A 21,049-nucleotide genomic window follows, 5' to 3' on the forward strand; every position below is an offset into this window, starting at 1 on the left:
TGGATCCGCCATCCATTTTTTTTCCCATTGAGTTGCATTACCGGCGGATCTTGACGGATGGCCATCCATTGGATCCGTTTTTTTGCGGATCCGCCAAAATTTTGACGTCCGCCGACATGCCCGAACAGACCATGCAACGTTTTTTCGGGTGGCCGGATCCGCATTTCTCACTGCGCATGCCCGAAAGACTTCACTCAGCCGCAAATTTAACCTTAAACTCTGTTCTGGCGGCTGATTCTCTCTCTCCCCCCAGGCAGTGGTTCCTTTAAAATTCTTCCTTTGACGGATCCGTTATAATAACGGTCTGGTCCCAAACGTTGTGGTCAGTACAGGAACGGATCCGTTATCCGCCATTTTAGCGGATTTTGACTGACCAAAAAAACTGATGTGTGAAACAGGCCTTAGCGTTGCTCACGGCCGGAGCGCGCGAGGCAGCGGCGGCTTCCACTGCTCCACGGATCAGCAGCAGCGGCTGTAACCCCTCACGTTGAGCACTCGAGCCTGCTTCACTGATCACTAGCCTGTCAAGTAAGTGCTTCACAATCCAGCACCTTGTCAGCGGGCACAATTTGTCACTGATGTTTATCCACTGTGCAGGATCTGTGCCCCCATGTGTACCTACAAAGGACTAAGGTTTTCTAATCCAACTGAGGGCATTTAATATCATGCAAGGTTAGCACCTAGGACTTACTTCAACCTATTTCCCGTCCTTTTGGTACATTCCATTATCTCTTATTTTATTTTTTCAACCAGCCTCTTACTACTCAAATCCATAATCAGGATGTATCATTCCATTTCTAACATCTAAGCAACGGTTATATTCATAGTACGTTGCCCACATGGCTCTGATGCACCAGTGAGAGTAAGTTCAGTACAGCCTATTGCTTTTTTAACCCATAACGGGCATACCTTTCAATTAAAATCTTATATACAATTTTTATTCAGCAGTTTCCCATCCAAATAAAAGGCAACATATATCTAAGCGAATAGCCTCAGGACACGGTTTCACATCTACTGTATTTATCTACAAGTGAGTAAACCTGTTATTTTGCTTTTGACTTCCCAGCATAGCGCGGTGTATTCTCTTTTCTATCAGTTTTTGCTTTTTTAACAGGCACCAGCACAGAGTCTGTTGACCACCAGCTGCATCTGGGAACATTATACCTTCCCTCTCTGTTCAAGTGGATTAGCATCTGTGTGACATTTTATTATATTTAACAGTTTAAACATTAATTTTCATAGACCTGCAGTAAGGAAAAATTACCTGCAGGTGGCACCACAGTACCCCAAAGCACACTACCAACAAATTTGTAAACATGCACTGCTTTTTCACTGATTACTTTGCCCCACACACACATGATACACCATTTGAAAGGTAAACTTGCTCCCTTCAGCAAGAAAACAGCCAAACAAACCACACATTCACAATTTTATCACTAAATACAGTTTAAGCATTCATTTTCATAAACCGGCAGAAAGACACAATGATCTGCAGGTGGCACCTCAACCAGAAAACATTTTTTGGCCTCTACTTATCAAAACAATTAATACCTGTCTGTGTTCATCAGCTCATGAAATACATTTACATTTGACCAGCTGTTTTTTTCTGAAATTGCCTGCGTCCCAGACGATCAATGTGCGAAAATTTCGCAAGGGCCAAGCTAGTCTATTTTGAAAAGTATTTTTTTTGCATTATTTTGTGTTCAAATGCAAAGTGGACCAGAGTGCAAAATTTACCACTTGTCCATCCATGGACTTTCCATGGCTCCTTAGATCATGGGATAATAAAATTACCTTTCTGTCATAGTCAATAAAAATGGAAACACAGCCACCCTGCCTATGGGCTGGGTCTAGTTTTCAGTTTTTAATTTCCAATCCGTTACAAATTTTTCTTTTTCTTCACTTTTCTTTGTTTTTACATTTCATGTATCAAAATGCAAAAATAATCATTAAAGGGGTCGTCCAACCTTTTTTTTTCCATCATCTAACTCATGCGAGAAAATGGGATCACACTATAATCACACTCTGATCAAACTCTGGATAAGAGAAAATAAACTAGTATGACCCTGGCCTTATACTATTTGGATATCCTACTTGTCCAAATAAGCCTAGCCATCTACTCTGCCCATAGCGAGGATTACACAGATTGGGCACATTTACATAGGAATGCTATGGGTAAGATTACACAGATTGGGCACATTTACATAGGAATGCTATGGGTAAGATTACACAGATTGGGCACATTTACCTTGGACTGCTCTAGGTAGAATTACACAGATTAGGCACATTTACCTAGGACTGCTCTAGCTAGGGTTACACAGACTGAGCACATTTACCTAGGACTGCTCTAGGTAGAATTACACAGATTGGGCACATTTAACTAGGACCACTCTGGGTAGAATTACACAGATTGGGCACATTTACCTAGGACTGCTCTGGGTGGGATTACACAGATTAGGCACATTTAACTAGGACCACTCTGGGTAGGATTACACAGATTGGGCACATTTACCTAGGACTGCTCTGGGTGGGATTACACAGATTGGGCACATTTACCTAGGAATGCTCTGTGTAGGATTACACAGATTAGGCACATTTACCTAGGACTGCTCTGGGTAGGATTAGGCATATTTACCTAGGACTGCTCTCGGTAGGATTACACAGATTAGGCACATTTACCTAGGACTGCTCTGGGTAGGATTATAGAGATTGGGCACATTTACCTAGGACTGCTCTGGGTGAATTACACAGATTAGGCACATTTACCTAGGACTGCTCTCGGTAGGATTACACAGATTAAGCACATTTACCTAGGACTGCTCTGGGTAGGATTACAGAGATTGGGTACATTTACCTAGGACTGCTCTGGGTAGGATTATACAGATTGGGCACATTTACCTAGGAATGCTCTCGGTAGGATTACACAGATTAGGCACATTTACCTAGGACTGCTCTCGGTAGGATTATACAGATTAGGCACATTTACCTAGGACTGCTCTGGGTAGGATTATAGAGATTAGGCACATTTACCTAGGACTGCTCTGGGTAGAATTACACAGATTAGGCACATTTACCTAGGACTGCTCTAGGTAGGATTACACAGATTAGGCACATTTACCTAGGACTGCTCTGGGTAGGATTACACAGATTAGGCACATTTATCTAGGACTGCTCTGGGTAGGATTACAGAGATTGGGCACATTTATCTAGGACTGCTCTGGGTAGGATTACACAGATTGGGCACATTTACCTAGGAATGCTTTCGGTAGGAATACACAGATTAGGCACATTTACCTAGGACTGCTCTGGGTAGGATTATACAGATTGGGCACATTTACCTAGGACTGCTCTGGGTAGAATTACACAGATTAGGCACATTTACCTAGGAATGCTCTCAGTAGGATTACACAGATAAGGCACATTTACCTAGGACTGCTCTCAGTAGGATTACATAGATTGGGCACTTGTACCTAGGAATGCTCTGGGCAGGATTACACAGATTGGGCACATTTACCTAGGACTGCTCTGGGTAGGATTACACAGATTAGGCACATTTACCTAGGACTGCTCTGGGTAGGCTTACACAGATTAGGCACATTTACATAGGAATGCTCTGGGTAGAATTACACAGATTGGGCACATTTACCTAGGACTGCTCTGGGTAGAATTACACAGATTAGGCACATTTACCTAGGACTGCTCTGGGTAGGATTACACAGATTGGGCACATTTACCTAGGAATGCTCTCAGTAGGATTACACAGATTAGGCACATTTACCTAGGACTGCTCTCAGTAGGATTACACAGATTGGGCACTTGTACCTAGGAATGCTCTGGGCAGGATTACACAGATTGAGCACATTTACCTAGGACTGCACTGGGTAGGATTACCCAGATTAGGCACATTTACCTAGGACTGCTCTGGGTAGGCTTACACAGATTAGGCACATTTACATAGGAATGCTCTGGGTAGAATTACACAGATTGGGCACATTTACCTAGGACTGTTCTGGGTAGGATTACACAGATTAGGCACATTTACCTAGGACTGCTCTGGGTAGGATTGCACAGATTAGGCACATTTACCTAGGACTGCTCTCAGTAGGATTACACAGATTGGGCACATGTACCTAGGAATGCTCTGAGCAGGATTACACAGATTGGGCACATTTACCTAGGACTGCTCTGGGTAGGATTACACAGATTAGGCACATTTACCTAGGACTGCTCTGGGTAGGATTACACAGATTAGGCACATTTACCTAGGACTGCTCTGGGTAGGATTACACAGATTGGGCACATTTACCTAGAACTGCTCTACGTAGGGTTGCAAAAATTTGCAGATCAGGTAGCAAATGAACAGTTTGAGAAAAAAAAATCTTTAATATCTAGATATTAATGGATAGAGCCCAGACTCCACATTAAATTGGAAAATTTACTTTCTCTCCCAAATATTGCTTTAATTAATATTTCCCTGTGTCTTTTAAGGATATAAATTCTCTTAGAACTGCTCATCTTTTTGTATAAGTGCTTGAAAGGTGCTAAAAGCTTTTCATTAAAAATGTGACCAAAGACCCGCTTCTGTCATCTCAAAGGATAAGAAAATTGACATCCCTTTGGTGGCGGAGCAGGCACCTTGTTAGGCCGACATCATCCTCCCTGCATTTTCCCTCTATATAATCTTATATTAATATTAATTCCTAACACATAGATATTTTTGGTGCATTTATGTATATAGTAGTATCAGGCCACAGATTTAACAAAGGACGCCAGATATAAAGTGCACGGTGTTATGTAATCGACTAGATATTACCCCATTTGAGAATTTAAAGGGGCTGCCTATTACTTAAATATTGATGTCCTATCTTATGGATAGGTAATAAACCTTGGATCGTTGGAGGGGGGTGCATTCCATCAATCAGCTATTTACAACTTTGAAGGCTGAAATTAGACAGTGAATAATAGCTCAGCTACAGTTCCGGGAATGGCCACTACACAGTGTATGGATCTGTGTTTTTCCAAATACTGTTTGGATCTGGCCATTGTTGGTAAGGGCGCTGGTGTTGGATCCCCCCACCAATTGAAAGTTAATGGCACAGTGGTCGCGCATGGTGACTAACACTTTACTCACGCTGAATATCATTGTCAAAGTAGTCGAACCCCCAGAAATCATACCTTTATCATCTATCCTGTTGATCGGTGAACAATGTTGTTTAAAAGGCAACCATATTAAGCCCGATATTTAGTGCGGGTCCCAGCATATATGCCAAAAGTACTCATAGGGCTTCATTTACCCGACTGAGGCCAAGAGAGTGCCCTTGTGATATAGCATAGTACAGAAGACTGTGACATTCAATGCAAAAATATACAGAAATAAAGGAACTTATTAGTGACATGTTACTCTGTATAAGGCCGGGGTCACACATGCGAGAAACTCGCACGAGTTTTGCATCTCAATACCCGGCACTGCCGCCGGCACTCGGGACCAGAGCGCTCAGCAGCATGTATTTCTATGCAGCTGAGAGCTCCGGTCCCGAGTGCCGGCGGCAGTGCCGGGTATTGAGATACGAGACTTGTGCAAGTTTCTCGCATGTGTGGCCTCGGCCGAATTCAAGTGCAAATAGGATACTTTGTAGCCTTTCATCGTGTTTATATGTGGGAAGAATCCTCAGACATATATGGCCAACATAGGGCTTTTAACATGATGTTAGAAGTTGTTATATGGTTTGTATAATTTTATATTCTGTTCACATAGAAATGCCTTTAGGAGTAAGAGATCTAGGTGCTAGGTGCTCCCAAACAAATGAGAAAAATCCCAAAGGTGATACCTGAGGAAGGTTGTTCGCAGCCGAAACATGTCGTGGTTTTAAACCAATTTTATTTTTCATTTTTTCTTTGTTTTGAATTACTATTTTACATGCACTTTTGAGATTTTTCTCATATGTTTGGGAGCGCCCAGCGCCTGGATCTCTTATTTCTATTTGCCTCTGTTTGCCTAGCCCCTTTGACTTGATCTGCTACCTTCTTGGACTGTGACCTGACAGCGCCTTTGTCTCACCCCTCTGTTTATGACAAGTTTCCTTGGTATCTCACCCCGAACCTCTTGACTATCCTGCCTCACGGCTTGTCTGTGAGTCACAATACGTACATAGAGTTGTGCCCTATCTGCATAACTTCACTTCGCTCATAAAATGCTACCTGTTCTCACTTTCCAGCAGGAAACATCCATATTTTATACATAGAAATGCCTAGGTAATCAACATTTTCCACAATATAAACTGACACCATTAATAAGAGGCAAGTATTTTTTATGACAATTTGTATTTTTTCACTTTGGAAGTTGGATGACGAGCAATTGGTGGATGATGCCGCATTAAAGAGTGTGGAATACGCACAATATTCAGATGCTCGGAGCAAATTTACTCTGCCTAATTTAACCCCTTTGGTTCAGTCTGGTTTGACAATTTTGTATTCCAAAAAGAAAAAAAAAAGCAGATCACAGACAAAACAGAAGCTGCTTGTATAGACAATTGACGAGGACTGATTTTTGCTTCCTCGCGATGAAATATTTCATCCGCTCTTAAAGTCAAAACCCTGACAGAGAAAAATAATGAGTGCAAGCTGACGACAGGAGCGCTCGTTAACAGGGAACACGCGGTACATAGTGATTGCTGGCAATCAGCAGTATCAGTGAGGCAAGAATACTCGCCAGCCTGTGCCAAAACTCTTACTCATGGTTGTTTTAGGGTATGTGTCACTTCTTTGTCATCTTTGCAGTTGCATGTCTGAATGCTAATAAATGCTTTTTATAATCTCATGTTTTTTTACACCTCACTATTAGAGTTGAGCGACTTTGGTCGGATCGGGTTTCATGAAACAAAATTTGTTTCAGATGAAACTGGTCCGACTAGGGCAAAAAAAAGTCGGAGTTTTGTCCAAAACCCGACCCCAATGCAAGTCAATGGGAAATAAAAGTCGGCATTGAGCAGATGACATTCATCCACTCAATGCCGACTTTTAATCCGCATTGACTTGCATTGGGGTCGAGTTTCGGACGAAACTCTGACTTTTTTTGCCCTAGTCGGACCAGTTTCATCTGAAACAAATTTTGTTTCATGAAACCCGATCCGACCAAAGTCGCTCAACTCTACTCACTATGACATGCATAGGTATCAGCAGCGCGATGGTTTCACACCTGTAATCTCTTTACCCCTTTATCAAAAAAGAACTATTGTGTGTATGAATGTATCAGATGCCAGGAGAACTTTAGAGGTCAATTCATCAAAGCGTTTACTCTGGAAAACTGGCATAAAACTGAGAATAGTTGCTAAATTTTTGCAGAGCAAGGAGTTGCACAAATATGTTGCAACTTTTGACGTTTTCATGCTACTTTTTTTTAGCAGTTCCAACAAAATGGACAGAGCTGTGAAGGAGCAAGGGCGGGATGGGCAGAGCTATGAAGGAGCAAGGGCGGGATGTGCAGAGCTGTGAATGAGTAAGGGCTGGATGGGCAAAGCTGTGAAGGAGTAAGAACAGGATGGGCAGAGCTATGAAGGAATAAGGGTAGGAAGGGCATAGCTGTGAAGGAGCAAGGGTGGGATGGGTAGAGCTGGGAAGGAGTAAGGGTGGGATGGGCAGAGCTGAGAAGGAGCAAGGGCGGGATGGGCAGAGCTATGAAGGAGTAAGGGTGGGAAGGGCATAGCTGTGAAGGAGCAAGGGTGGGAAGGGCATAGCTGTGAAGGAGCAAGGGTGGATGGGTAGAGCTGGGAAGGAGTAAGGGTGGGATGGGCAGAGCTGTGAAGCAGCAAGGACAGGAAGAGCAGAGATGTGAAGGAGCAAGGGTGAGAAGGGAAGGGCAGAGCTGTGAAGGAGTAAAGGCCAGATGAGCAGAGTTGTGAAGGAGCAAGGGCAGGATGGGCAGAGCTGTGAGGGAGTAAGGGTGGGATGGGCAGAGCTGTGAAGGAGTAAAGGGGGTTTTACACTAAGCGATATCGCTAGCAATATCACTAAAACGTCACTGGTTTTGTGACGTTATAGCGATATTGCTAGCGATATCGCTATGTGTGATACTTACCAGCGACCGGCTCCCCCGCTGTTCATCGCTGATCGCGCGAGAATGTCCGGCTCCATTTCTCGTCGGGCGCTTCCTGCTGAGACTTCCTGCTGTGACGACGAGCGACGCATGGAGGCGGGCGGGAGGACGCCAGGATCGCTGTGTGTGAATGGTAAGTATCGTGCGCTGCGTCGCTGCTGCATCGCTGTGAGGTCTTTCTGTATGAAAGCTCACTAGCGATCATTTAGCGATGCACCAGCGATCCTGACCGGGTCGGATCGCTGGTCGGATCGCTGGTGCATTGCTAAATGTAAAAGGGCCTTAAGGGTGGGATGGGCGGAGCTGTGAAGGAGTCAGGGTGGGATAAGCTGAGCTGTGAAGGAGTAAGGGAGTCATGGGCAGAGCTGTGTAGGAGTAAGGGTGGGATGGGCAGAGCGGTGAAGGACCAATGGCGGGATGGGCAGAGCTGTGAAGGAGCAAGGGCCAGATGAGCAGAGCTATGAAGGAGTAAGGGTAGGATGGGCATAGCTGTGAAGAAGCAAGGGTGGCATAGACAGTGCTGTGAAGGAGAAGGGATGGTCAGAGTTGTGAAGGAGTAAGAGTGGGATGGGTAGAGCTGTGAATGAGTAAGGGCGGGATGGGCAGAGCTCTGAATGAATAAGCGTGGGATGGGCAGAGCTGTGAAGAAGAAAGGGCGGGATGGGCAGAGCTGTGAAGGAGTAAGGGTGGCATGGGCAGAGTTGTGAAGGAGTAAGGGTGGGATGGGTAGAGCTGTGAATGAGTAAGGGTGGTATGGGCAGAGCTGTGAAGTAGTAAGGGCGGGATGGGAAGAGCTGTGAATGAGTAAGGGCGGGATGGGCAGAGCACTGAATAAATAAGCGTGGGATGGGCAGAGCTGTGAAGAAGAAAGGGCGGGATGGGCAGAGCTGTGAAGGAGTAAGGGCGGCATGGGCAGAGTTGTGAAGGAGTAAGGGTGGGATGGGTAGAGCTGTGAATGAGTAAGGGTGGTATGGGCAGAGTTGTGAAGGAGTAAGGGTGGGATGGGTAGAGCTGTGAATGAGTAAGGGTGGTATGGGAAGAGCTGTGAAGAAGAAAGGGCGGGATGGGCAGAGCTGTGAAGGAGCAAGGTCTGGATGAGCAGAGCTGTGAAGGAGTAAAGGCAGGATGGGTAGAGCTGTAAAGGAGTACAATCATAGAATCATAGAATCGTAGAGTTAGAAGGGACCTCCTGGGCCATCTGGTCCAACCCCCTGCTCAAAGCAGGATTCACTAAATCATTCCAGACAGATATCTGTCCAGCCTCTCTTTGAAGACTTCCATGGAAGGAGAACTCACCACCTCCCATGGCAGCCTGTTCCACTCATTGATCACTCTGTCAAAAAGTTTTTTCTAATATCTAATCTGTGTCTCCTCCCATTCAGTTTCATCCCATTGCTTCTAGTCATTCCTTGTGCAAATGAGAATAAAGATGATCCCTCTACAATTTGACAGCCCTTGAGATATTTGTAGACAGTTATTAAGTCTCCTCTCAGTCTTCTCTTTTTGCAACCTAAACATTCCCAAATCCTGCAACCTTTCCTCATAAGACAGGGTTTGCAGACCAGTCACCATTCTGGTTGCTCTTTTCTGAACTCGCTCCAGTTTATTGATGTCTTTTTTAAAATGTGGTGCCCTTTTTTGCTGCTGCATCACACTGTTGACTCATATTCAGTCTGTGATCTATTAGTATATCCAAGTCTTTTTCACATGTGCTGTTGCTTAGCCCTATTCCTCCCATTCTGTATATGCTTTTTTAATTTTTATTGTCCAGATGTAGTACTTTGCATTTTTCCCTGTTAAAAACCATTCTGTTAGTTGTTGCCCACTGCTCCAGTTTATTTATATCTTTTTGAATCCTCTCTCTCTTCTCTAGTATTAGCTATCCCTCCAAGCTTTGTGTCATCAGCAAATTTAATCAGTTTACCCTCAATTCCTTAATCTAAATCGTTGATAAAGATGTTGAATAATACAGTGCCCAGGACAGAGCCCTGTGGTACCCCACTTGAGACATTCTTCCAACTGGATGTGCAGCCATTTACGACCACTCTTTGGGTCCGATCACTAAGCCAGTTGTGAATCCACCTAACAGTTGCCTTGTCCATTCCATACTTAGCCATTTTTTCAATAAGGATTGTGTGAGATACTTTGTCAAATGCTTTGCTGAAGTCAAGATATACTATATCTACAGCATTTCCCTGATCCACCCAATCAATGATTCTGTCATAGAAGGAAATTAAGTTAGTCTGACATGACTTATTAGTTACAAACCCATGCTGACTGTTTAATCACTTCATTCTTATCCAGGTACTTACATACATGTTGTTTAATAATTTGTTCAAAGATCTTTCCTGATATAGAAGTCAGACTCACCGGCCTATAGTTGCCTGGGTCCACCTTCTTCCCCATTTTGAAGATAGGAGCAACATTTGCTCTTCTCCAGTCTTCTGGGACTTCTCCTGTCCTCCAAGAAATTTTCAAAGATTATGGAGAGGGGTTCAAAAATTTATTCTGCTATCTCTTTCTGTACTCTAGGGAGTAATTCATCTGGACCTGGAGACTTGAAATCATTTAGGTTAGCTAAGTGTTTCCTCACTATCTTTCTGTTTATAGATATCCTGGATTCTTCTATTCCCTTAATAGGACAGTGAAGAACAGTTGATGTTGCATTTCCTTTTTGAGAGAAAACAGATGCAAAATAGGAATTTAAAAGTTCGGCCTTCTCAACATCCTGTCTTACCATTTCATCATTTTCATCCTGTAAAAATCCTATAGCATCTTTGACTTTTCTTTTACTTTTGACATATCCCCAAAATCCTTTATTATTGCTTTTGACGTCTCTTGCAAGATTTAATTCATTGTCAGCTTTAGTAATCTGATTTGTGCCCTGCAGTTTCTGCAGACAGCATTATATTCTTCTTTAGATATGCCTCCCTCTTTCCATTTTATAAACATTTCTTTCTTCCCTTTTAGCATGTGCTTAAGTTCTGTGTTCATCCATCCTGGTTTCCTTAAATGCTTCCTATTCTTCCCTCTTTTCAGAATTGTTAGCGATTGTGCTTTGAGAATTTCATTTTTCAAGATTTCCCATCCTTCCTGGACATTTTTGTCCTTAAGGATATCCAGCCATTGGATCCCTCCAATTCTCTTTCTGAGTCTCTTAAAATCTGCCTTTCTGAAATCTGACCTTGACGTCTGAGTCTTCACAGGTCTTCCTCCTCTAGCTATCCAAAATTGTAAAATAGCATGGTCGCTACCTCATAGGGTCCCAGCCACTTTTACCTCCTCAACCATTTCCTCCCTGTTTATAAGGATTAGATATAAGGATTAGTAAGGGCAGGATGGGCAGAGCTGTGAAGGAGTAAGCGTGGGATGGGGCATGACTATGCACATCCCTCAAATTCTGCAAAAGTGCTGACATTTCTAACGCTTCTCAGGTGTGGTGCACAAAAGAGGCTCACATGTAACAAAGCATAAATAGATGAACAGAGGTTTCCAGCATCCTCAATGAAAAATCGTTAAGGCCGGGTGCCCACGATCCAAAATTAGCAGCACTTTGGATGCCATGTATGTTCTCTGAGCCCAAAGTGCTGCCTTCTATTGAACGCAGGTAAATCCACATGTTTTTACTGAACCGTGCAGATTCACCGCATCCAATACATTCTATTGATGTAATTTCTAGAAAGACACACCGCATGACTGTCTCCGTGGGTGAGCCGCGGGCATCTGTGGATGCATAGTGGACATGGGATTTCTTGAAATCCTATCCACTATGCTGCAAAAGCTGGCCACTGCGGGTTTGACACTGCACAAGTATGCAGAGTCAAACCCGCAGCAGTTCCTGATCGTGGGCACATACCCTATAACTTCACCTTATTTATCAACTTCTTACAAACAATACGAAGGCATAATATCCTGCATTGATTATATAAGCCCTTACTGACACTTATAGTGCTAAGACTAAGAACCCTCTTTAGGTTTGAAATGCGTAGGAAATGTGTTTCAGAATTTATATCATACCTTCATATTAATTTTAAGGAGTTGTTTTATTAAATTAAGTTTTAAAGATTTTCCTTTTCAGATGCTGGAAACTTCTGTTTATCTACAGTATCACATGTCATAGAATGTTAGAGTTGGAAGGGACCTCCAGGGTCATCGTGTTCAACCCCCTGCTCAATGCAGCATTCACTAAACTATCTCAGACAGATGTCTGTCCAGCCTCTGTGTGAAGACTTAAATTGAAGGCGAACTCGAGACGCCACCTCTCTTGGCAGCCTGTTCCACTCATTGATCACCCCCACTGTCAAAAAGTTTTTCTAATATCTAATCTGTAACTTCTCCATTTCAGTTTCATTCCATTGCTTCTTGTGTTTCCTGTTATGATGAGTCACCGAAGGAGGAAAAAACAAAATACTAGCTAAGTCCAGAAAAACCAGAGAGGTTGGCAGCTATCGGATTGCAGACCCCTGAACCTATCCACCACAACTAGCAGTAGCCGTGGGGGGATATCAGAAATATCAGAGGCAGAGACCCAGGAATTATCCTCCTGACCATAACCCTTCCACTTAACCAAATACTGGAGTCTCCGTCTAGCCAGACGGGAATCCAGTATCTTCTCTACCTCATATTCCATGTTACCTTCAACCAATACAGGGTCAGGAGGTGCCACCACAGGAACTACTGGTTCAACAAACCTCTTCAACAAGGACTTATGAAACACATTCTGAATTTTAAATGTGACAGGAAGAGCCAACCGAAAAGAGACCGGATTAATAATCTCCAAAATCTTGTAAGGTCCAATAAATCTAGGCTTAAACTTAGGAGAAGCCACCTTCATAGCGATATTTTTTGATGACAACCAAACCATATCACCCACCTTAAACTGGGGACCAACGGTCCTACGCCGGCTGGAAAACCGCTGGGCCTTTTCCTGGGAGAGAGACAACTTATCCACTACTTGGTCCCAGATCTGGTGCATTCTCTCCACCATAGTGTCAACACCTGGGCAGGCAGAAGGCTCCACCTGCCCTGAAGAAAATCGAGGGTGAAACCCAAAGTTACAAAAAAAAAGGTGACATCAAAGTGGCAGAACTAGCTCTATTTATTAAAGCAAATTCGGCCAAGGGCAAAAATGAAACCCAATCATCCTGATCGGCAGAAATAAAACATCTCAAATACGACTCCAAAGTCTGCTTTGTTCTCTCCGTCTGCCCATTGGTCTGAGGGTGAAACGCAGAGGAGAAGGACAACGGAATTCCCAGCTTGGAACAGAAAGTCCTCCAAAATCTAGACACAAACTGAACTCCTCTGTCAGATACAATGTCCTCAGGAATCCCGTGCAAGCGAACCACCTGTTGCAAAAACAAGGGCACCAACTCAGAGGAAGATGGCAACTTAGGGAGTGGTACAAGATGGACCATCTTAGAGAATCTATCACAAATCACCCAAATAACAGTCATTCTCTGAGAGACAAGCATATCAGAGATAAAATCCATTGAAATATGGGTCCATGGCCTGCTGGGCACCGGCAAAGGCATCAACAAGCCACTAGAGCGAGAACAAGGTTTAGACCGGGAGCAAGTCCCACAGGATTGCACAAAATTCCTGACATCACGAGACAAGGCGGGCCACCAAAAAGACCGACTCACCAGATCTCTAGTACCAAAAATACCTGGATGACCAGCCAATGCAGAGCAATGAACTTCAGACATCACTCTCTTCCTCCACTGGTCAGGAACATACAACTTTCCACTGGGACAACGCTCAGGTTTGTCCTCCAGAAACTCTTCCAGAGCATGTCTCAAATCGGGCGAGATGGCAGAAAGAACTACCCCCTCGCCTAAGATGGTAGCAGGCTTAGTCACAACAGGAGAATCAGCAAGGAAACTCCTAGAGAGGGCGTCTGCCTTGACATTCTTAGTGCCCGGAAGAAAAGAGACCACAAAATCAAAACGTGTGAAAAACAAGGCCCACCTAGCCTGTCTAGGATTCAAGCGCTTGGCCGACTCCAGGTAAATCAAATTCTTGTGGTCAGTAAGGACCATGACTTGGTGTTTGGCTCCCTCCAACCAATGTCTCCACTCCTCAAATGCCCATTTCATGGCCAACAGTTCCCGATTCCCCAAATCATAGTTACGTTCGGATGGGGAGAACTTTCGGGAAAAGAAAGCACAAGGATTCATTTTAGATGTCACAGGATCTTTTTGGGACAACACCGCTCCTGCACCAATCTCAGAAGCGTCCACCTCCACCTGAAACGGGAGTGAGACATCAGGTTGCCGCAAAACCGGAGCAGAAGTGAATCTTCGCTTCAGCTCCTGAAAGGAAGAAACAGCCTCCGGAGACCAATTCAGCACATCAGCACCATTCCTAGTCAAATCAGTCAATGGCTTGGCAATACCAGAAAAATTAGCTATAAATTTCCGATAAAAATTAGCAAAACCCAAAAACTTCTGGAGGGCCTTCAAAGAGGTGGGCTGAACCCAATCATAAATGGCCTGTACCATGGCCGGGTCCATTTCAATAGTTGACGGAGACAAAATAAATCCCAAAAATGAAATCCTCTGTACCCCAAAAAGGCATTTCGATCCCTTGACATACAGGGAATTCTCCCTCAAAATCCGGAACACAGTCCGAACATGTTCCACATGAGAGTCCCAATTCTTGGAGAAGATCAAAATATCATCCAGATAGATAATCAAAAATTTATCCACAAAGTCTCGGAATATATAGTTCATGAAGCACTGGAAGACAGAAGGGACATTAGTGAGCCCAAAAGGCATCACCAGGTACTCAAAATGTCCCTCCGGAGTATTAAACGCCGTCTTCCATTCATGCTTAATGCGAATAAGATTATACGCCCCCCTGAGGTCAAGCTTGGTAAACCAGCAAGCACCTTTAACTCTGGAGAATAGATCAGAAATCAGGGGTAACGGATACTGATATTTAATAGTAATTTTGTTGAGGGCACGATAGTCAATACAAGGCCTTAATGAATCATCCTTTTTAGCCACAAAAAAAACCCCAGCACCTAAGGGTGAAGAGGATGGTCTAATATGGCCCTTCTCCAACGACTCCTTTATATAGGATTGCATAGCCTCGTGCTCGGGTACAGATAAATTGAAAAGCAGACCCTTGGGGAATTTACACCCCGGGTTCAGCTCAATTGCACAGTCATAACTCCTATGAGGAGGCAAAGACGCAGACTCATTCTCACTAAATACATCATAAAAGTCAGCCAAATAGTCAGGAACATCATGCGACTGGGGAGAGGTGGAGAAAACAGGAGCATCACTAAGGGCACACCGACAACCCAAATTCACCACAGACAAAGATTTCCAATCCAGAACGGGATTATGGATTTGCAACCAGGGAAACCCCAGAACAATGGTATCATGCAAATTATGCAACACCAAAAATCTGCAATTTTCTTGATGGTCTGGGGCGACCCGCATTACCACCTGGGTCCAAAACTGAGGTTTATTCTTTGCCAAAGGAGTAGCATCAATACCCCTCAAAGGGATAGGCGTCCGCTGAGGTGTCATAGGAAATCCACAATGTTTAGCAAAATCCAAGTCCATCAGGTTCAGAGCTACTGTTGTGAGTTCATTTTTCCCTTCACCGTTGAGGTCTGATGAACTCCCTCCTCTGGTGAAGGAAGGTAGTGAGGCTGATTACCAAACACCTGGGCAGCTAGATGATGACTGGGTGGCTGGAATTGAGGACTGGATATAAGGCAGCCAACGCCCTTCTGCCTGGCTGGTGATTCTGTTATGATGAGTCACCGAAGGAGGAAAAAACAAAATACTAGCTAAGTCCAGAAAAACCAGAGAGGTTGGCAGCTATCGGATTGCAGACCCCTGAACCTATCCACAACAACTAGCAGTAGCCGTGGGGGGTTCCTACGGTGCCCTAGACCCCTCGATCACAGCCGGAGAACTACATAGACTAAAGACAGAAAGGGGAAAAACTAAACTGCCCCAGAGCAGACCCCAAAGCAATAGGCAGCCCCCAACATATAATGACGGTAAAGCAAGATGAAAACACTAACACAGATAGAAAGATAGGTTGAGCAAATGATGGGGCCCAAGCTAACTAAATAGGACAGGATAGGAAAGCCACTGTCTGCCATCCGCAAAAACCCTATCCAAAATGTGCCAACTGACTGATAGGAAAAACAGGCCTTGAAGTCGCTAGGCTTCAAAAGACTATATCAGCACTCAGGTATATTCTGAAGACAGAGCAAAAGATCAACAGATCAGAGACAAAAATGGAATTCAGCTCACCCCCGGCCGGGGATGGCAGAACTCCCAAAAAACAAGGCAAAACAAAAACAAAACTGAAGTGTACAAAGCAGAGCACAAAAACTTAGCTTTGAGATGCAGGAATCAGACTGGTCTCCAAGAATCCAGCAGGATCACCAGCAAGGCAGAAGGGCGTCGGCTGCCTTATATCCAGTCCTCAATTCCAGCCACCCAGTCATCATCTAGCTGTCCAGGTGTTTGGTAATCAGCCTCACTACCTTCCTTCACCAGAGGAGGGAGTTCATCAGACCTCAACGGTGAAGGGAAAAATGAACTCACAACAGTTTCCATGTGCAAATGAGAATAATGATGATCCCTCTATCCCTCTACCCTGTTACAGCCCTTCAGATATTTGTAGACAGCTATTAAGTCTCCTCTTAGCTTTCTTTCTTGCAAGCGAAACATTCCCAGATTCTTTAACCGTTCCTTGTAGGACATAGTTTACAATCGCTCACCATCATGGTAGCTCTTCTCTGAACTTGTTCCAGTTTTTTAATGTCTTTTTTAAAATGTAGTGGCCAGAACTGGGCACAGTGAATGCCATAGCCTTTGGCCATAGACCATAGCCTTTGGAAGGAGAGGACGACAGCGTGTGCCAACACCGAATCATTCTAATGCCGCTTAGTCTCAGCTTGGGGGAATCACGGTCTGGTGATAGATGGACCCCCACCTAAGTCTCAATTTATCATGTATCCAAAAAATGCCTTAAACTGGAATACGTCTTTAGACATTATATATTTTCTTCCTCGATCATCTGAGTTAAATGCTCTCTTTCAATATGAGTTACTATGATCAATAAAAAATGATCCCTTATAAGGTAGAAACATTTCATATTTCAGATCACTCTTAGGCCTCTTTCACACTTCCGTTTTTTACAATCAGTCAAAATCCGCCAGGTTTTGAAAAAAACGGATCCGCAATTTTTTTTGTGGATCCATTTTTTTCCCCATTGACTTGCATTATTGGCGGATTTTGACGGATTGCCGTCCGTTGCATCCGTTTTTGTGAGGATCCACCATAATGTTGCTGTCCGTTAACATCCTCAAAGATTTCCAAACGGAGCTTGCAACGTTTTTTTGGCCGGCGGATCCTCCAGACACTGATTTAACCTGAAATTCTGTCTGGGTGCCGTACAAAAAAACAAATTCTCTCTCTCTTCTCTCTCTCTCTCTCCTTCCCGGCCAGCGGTTCCTTTAAATTTCCTCATTTTGCGGATCCGTCAAAAAACGGATCCTGTGGCATCCGTTCACATCAGTTAATAACGGATCCGCTTCTCCGCCTTTTTGGCGGATTGTATCTGACACAAAAAACTAAAGTGTGAAAGAGGCCTTATCTAAACAAGCTGCGACCACACAAGGAGAGATAAAGTCACTTTGCTGTTGTTTTCTCTCTGTGCTGAAGAAGACTACACAATTTGCAATCCTTTCTTGGTGGAAATGCCGCCACGAAGCGAGATTTCGATACAACACAGAATTTTTCAATTATTCAGAGGCAGAATTCTCCCGACTCTGAGAGTCATTGAAAGCTTCAGGCGATCTACCTGTCGAAAACCTATAGACTGGGAATTAGTTGTAGAGAACCCTTCATTATCAGAACCTAAACTTTAAGACTGAACTGTGCCGGCCGGGCTTTTATTTTTTATTTTTTTTAGAACTATAAAAAAAGTCTGTTATATAAAGAGGGAAAAGGATAAAGAAACACTGATTATTGTATTTAATTATCACTTCAGAACAAGGTAATGGAATAAAAAAAATGAAGATGTGCTAATCTTCTGAAATCTTTTCTGATCGGTGTATAATTGTCAGTAAGAAGACTGTGTATGAAACACAGAAGTGCGCTCGTGTCATTATAAAACAGATGCTGAATCAAATACCTAATCATTTTAATCTCAAAATGACAAAAGAAAAGATGTCGCTTGGATGTTACAGATTATTATCAGTGATGAGAGAGCATGTTCACATAAGACGTTATCCGAGCATGCTCGGGTGCTAATACAGAATTTTCGGCGTGCCCGAATACTATGTTCGAGTCCCTGTGGTTGCAAGTCTCGCGGCTGTTTGAAAACCGCAACACTTGCAGGGATTGTCTGTTTGTTGTGTGGCACCCCTGAGGGTCCTGTCGCCACAGAGGTACTGCACCTCACCCAGAGGTGTGGTACCGCACCTCACCCAGAGGTGTGGTACCCAACGACCAGGTAAGGTGGGTGCACCCGACCAGACTCCAACACCCACACCCCACACACATCAGTAGTGTAGCAGAGCACCCTTTATGGCTCCCTGCTTGGAACACGAAGAGTGCTGGGAGGTGGGCGGAACGTAGTTTTGGAGGGAGAATCTTAGGCTGAAGTAGAGAGAGTCCCCTCAGACTGAGGGAAGGAGAAGGATGGGTCTGGAGCAGCTCCTGCCTTGAGTTGCCAGACGTTTGGAGAAAACAGCAGATTCTTCACAGGGAAGATTAGTTCTTCCAGGGACACGGTTGGAAAGTCATCCCGTGGGTCCCGTTCCACGCTGACGGCCATCAGGTGGAGGAAGGAACCGGACTGGTTGCAAAGGGAACGGCCCCTAGCCTAGATCGCATTCTTCAGGGTGCCACTAGCAAGCCGACAGCTTTGGTTACTTTATGGACCATCGCCTCTTTCACAGTTAGTCCGACTGGAAAGGCAGCTATATAGAGTCACGGAAACGGTGAGGCGTTGTCCGAACAGGATTCGCAGCTGCTGGCCCGGAACGCTAATTGTGAAGCGCTGGAGTGGAAGAAGGAGTTTAAGCAGCGTATAGTTTGGAGATGGCCAGGAAAGGAACACACTGACAGGGAGAGCTGGAAAGGTGCACTTCATCTTATCTGGAAGTTGGCTGGACCCCTCACCTGGAGGACACAGCACCGAAGCGGGCCTCTGTGCATGCCAGAACTGTGAGTAAAGCTTTTGGAACTACATGGCCTTGTGTCCTCCACTTTCTTCCTGCGTCTCCTGCCCGGCTCTGCTACATCCTCCACTCCACACCATCTCCTCATCAACAACTCCTCACCACCGCCCTGGGACTACAGCCCTACCTGTGGAGGGCTTCAACAACTCAGCTGCATCCCAACATCGGTCCCAGAGAAGTGACACTGCAGCGCTGGTCAATCTGACCAGAAACCACAGGTGGCATCACAAATCACTTCATAAACTCTATCCCCATTCAAATCAACCCCTTTTTCATGACCGCCTGAGGCCACGGACCGGGTCACAGCCACTGTGACATTTCCCATTGAAGTTAACGGGCCCGGTGCCGAGTATCCCACGGCCTTTGGGGCACGTCAGTTGCATGTGTTGTAATGGTTGAACAGCCACGAGACATGCAACCGCTGGGACTAGAACATATTTTTCGGACACGCCGAAAATTCTCTATTAGCAACCAAGCATGCTTGGATAACGCTTTATGTGAGCACACTCACTCATCACTAATCATTATGTCCATCCCTGTGCCGCTTAGCTGATACATCCTGCCGGAAGACACCAAGGGAAGAATATCTTCAATCTTTTCATTACCGGCTGTTCCCACTGCAAAGTGGCTAATCTCTCTTCTTCTACATCACTAATTCATCTTTGAATAGGGAATGCCGAATAATGGAACGGAAAATGATAGACGGAAAATAAATAATGAAATGTGGTACTAAATGCTTATATGTGGTGCTACTATAAATATGAAGACCAAACAGGAAAAGATGATGGTATCGACCGGGGTTTTGACGTAGATGGAAGCACCATTTCAAGATAAAATTCAGGCTTTATTGGGCTACGCGTTTCGGGGATGATCCATCCCCTTCCTCAGGTACAATCATACAGATGTTATTCCTGACCCCTTCATGTTATAATCCAGCTCACTGGGGATCAGCAACTAGACTGACTGCTTCTCCAACACCACCTGTGCAAGTATATGATTTGCATACATTCCGACTAGACGTGTGAATTGAGCAAGGTCAGACACGTCTAGTCAGAATGTGGCCGGAAGTCTGCAAATTGTATACTTGAAGTCACATGATTGCGGCATCGCTGAATCCTGACTACACGCGCTGATGATTCACAAGCTTGCGGTCACATAGAGTGACTGCAGACTTTAACCCCAAGCTTGGACAAACCCTTTAAATTCCTGACTGTTCACATGGAGTGACAGGGTTTATGTTCGGTTAACACTGTATTCAAACCTGTGTAAGAAAACCTCTTGTTACCGGATATATATATATATATATATATATATATATATATATACTTAGAACAGTTTAGCCAATGCTATAAATTGTAAAGAAAATAAGATGATTATTATACTTACTAGATGGTGGCCCGATCCTATCGCATCGGGTATTCTAGAACAGGGTTCCCCAACTCCAGTCCTCATGGCCCACCAACAGATCATGTTTTCAGGATTTCCTTTGTATTGCACAGGTGAAGCAATTATCACCTGAGCAATACAAAGGAAATCCTGAAAACATGATCTGTTGGTGGGCCTTGAGGATTGGAGTTGGTGAACCCTGTTCTAGAATATGTATGTAGTTTATTTAAAGGGAATCTGTCACCCCATTTTTGCCCTATAAGCTGGGGCCACCGCCATCGGGCTTATCTACAGCATTCTGTAATGGTGTAGATAAGCCCCTGAAGAAACCTGAAAAATAAGAAAAA

At 44.2% G+C, this 21,049-nt stretch overlaps 1 protein-coding gene across 1 annotated transcript in view; it reads right to left on the reverse strand.

Moving 5' to 3' along the window:
• The window catches only part of PLCH2 (phospholipase C eta 2), an 891,775-nt gene that overhangs the window by 666,767 nt on the left and 203,959 nt on the right, over positions 1 to 21,049 (reverse strand). The window lies entirely within an intron of this gene.

Source organism: Dendrobates tinctorius, unplaced genomic scaffold (genome assembly GCF_039654945.1).
Source record: "Dendrobates tinctorius isolate UK_male_01 unplaced genomic scaffold, ASM3965494v1 ptg000086l, whole genome shotgun sequence".
In the NCBI taxonomy this organism is placed as follows: domain Eukaryota; kingdom Metazoa; phylum Chordata; class Amphibia; order Anura; family Dendrobatidae; genus Dendrobates; species Dendrobates tinctorius.